The following is a 2,500-nucleotide window of genomic DNA, read 5'->3' as shown; positions in this document are numbered from 1 at the left end:
ATGTTTCTAGGGAGATGTACACATCACCTAGAGAGGGACACAGTGAGAGAGCAAAGTAAAGTTCTACCATGGTCCAACTGGGATTTCCTTATAGGACTTCCTTATAGAACATAGATGAGAGACCACTTACAGGAGCTGTATCACCAAAGCATCTCACCTCAGCAGAGATGACGTCTTCCCCACAGCTGCATAGATTGAGCCCCTCCTTCAGTTCACTTTTCATACTCTATATTTGCAGTGCCTCCTGAGAGGCCATACCATACCACATGTAGCTAGGACTGAATTATATATAGCCAGCAGTGTGTGTGTGTGTGTGTGTGTGTGTGTGTGTGTGTGTGCTTTAGCTGTACTAGTGGGAGGGAGCAGTTGAGATTTCTGGTGAGGTCTGATGACTTTTCTTCCCTTACATCAACAAGCTGGAGTTTGAGCTTACCTGCAGGTGTAGTCAAGGCTAGTTTTGGTTAAGCTGATAATGGCTGCTGTGCTCACAGGAGACAGTTCTAGAACGAACAGCCCATACGAGTCAGGAAGAGCACAGAGGTTCCAAGTTAGTCTAAAAGTGTCCTCTTGGTGTCCTCTGTATATGTGTGTATGTGTATGGACGTATACGTGCCAGAGTCCACGTAGAAGTCAGAGGATACCTCGTGGGAGTCAGTTCTCCTGCCACGTGGCTTCTAGGGATTAAATATGGGGCGCTAGGCTTAGGGACATCTTGCTGGAATTCTTTTTTTGAGAGTGAACTGGCCATAAACAAACTTTTTTTTTCTTTTCAAAGGAGAATGATTCTGGAATGGTCAAGAGTCAGGGGAGTAAGGACTGAACTCGGGGCATCTGAGTGGTCTGAGACCATCTCAGCCCACATACCATTCCCATGAAAACACTTTGCTATGTTGGCAGAATGAGCTTCAGTCATTTGGACTCTGGGGGAATCAAAGCCACTGAAGGTTCTGTCCTAGGGGGTCTCTTCAAAGGCTTCCAGTTGGGAAAGATTTTTTTTTGTTTGTTTTGTTTTTTCGAGACAGGGTTTCTCTGTGTAGCCCTGGCTGTCCTTTAAAGTGAACAAACTGCCTAGATGTTTTTGTTTATTTATGGTAGGTTTGTGTTTCAAAAATAGTTTTATTTTCTCAAATGATTCAGCATTTTAGGAGAAACATGAATAGATGAATTCCTGTTAACGTTTTTCACCTATGTCTGTGTGTAATGTCTGTGTGAGTGTGGATACACCCTCATTATGTGAACACACACGTGGAGGCCAGGAGTCAATGCTGAGCGTCTTCCTCAGTCATTCTCCATGTTATCTTTAAGGCAAGGTCTCTCACTGAACCTGGTCCTTTTCTGACTGGCTATGTTTGCTGGTCACCTAACTCCTGGGATCCACCTGTCTCTGCATGCACTCAGGGCACAGCTGTGTGTGACCCTGCTTGGCGTTTTTTACATAGGCGCTGGGAGGTTCAAACTCAGGGTCTCCTGCCTGTCCAGCAAGCACTTTACCAGCTGAGCTAAACCCTTCAGCCCCTCATTCATGATTTTGACGAAGGAGTTTGCTCTGTAGCCAGGCTGGCCTCCAACAAGTCATCTTCCTTTCTCAACCCCCGTATTGCTGGGGTTCCAGATGTGTGTCACCACGCTTGGCAAATGATTCATTCTCTCATTTTCTTTTGGAATGATAGCTTAAAGTTCAACTTCAAAGTTAAAGCACCTCTGAGTTTACAGTGATGCAGGAAGTGTGCTATAGGTGGTTAATTTTTGCTGTTCACAGTTCTGTTTCATAAGAGGAACCTTTGAAAGAAAAGTCAGAGGTTTCTTCTTGTCTTTTGCCTTGATGAACACCAGCTACCCTGTCTGTTTCTAAATCTACCAGCAAAAGGTCAGAGAAACTCTGTCACAAAGATGAGAGAGCCTGGCCTTGACTGATTTTTCCAGAGCAATGGCTTCTATGCTTTAATAGCAGGCACAGTATCATTGAGCTGCTCAATGGAAAAGAGGAGCTAACCACTGATTCATGAACGTAGCTAGAGGCATCTGCTAGGGCAGAAGCCTTTGATGACACTACCTTCCCACAGTCGATGCGAATAAACCAACAATGACAGTACCGTTAGCCAAGTGTTCCTGCTGCCCCAGGCACTGTAGCATCTGCTCCCCTTGTCCCACAGCTGTGTGTTCAACTCTATTATTTCTACCATAGACACAGTGGCCTCCTTAGACATACTGGTTCTTGCCGCCAGCATTATCCAGTGCTTTCCCTGGGAAAACAATGATTGTGGTTAATTCTCCATTTGATGAAATAAGGAAATTGAAGCAAAGATCTGACTTATAATAAACCCAGAGATAAATAGACAAAGGCATTAAAGATCAAAGATGCATCAGTTGGGGGAAAATGTGGGTACTGCTGGGTACCAGCAAATGGCTGTGCTATCTGTGACACTCAGTTTCAGAGGCAGAGTCAACTTTGCATGATTTTTTTTTTTTTTTCTCGAGACAGGGTTTCTCTGTGTAGCCC

Source organism: Mus pahari, unplaced genomic scaffold (assembly GCF_900095145.1).
Source record: "Mus pahari unplaced genomic scaffold, PAHARI_EIJ_v1.1 scaffold_13010_1, whole genome shotgun sequence".
Taxonomy (NCBI): domain Eukaryota; kingdom Metazoa; phylum Chordata; class Mammalia; order Rodentia; family Muridae; genus Mus; species Mus pahari.
This window is presented reverse-complemented; position numbering follows the sequence as displayed.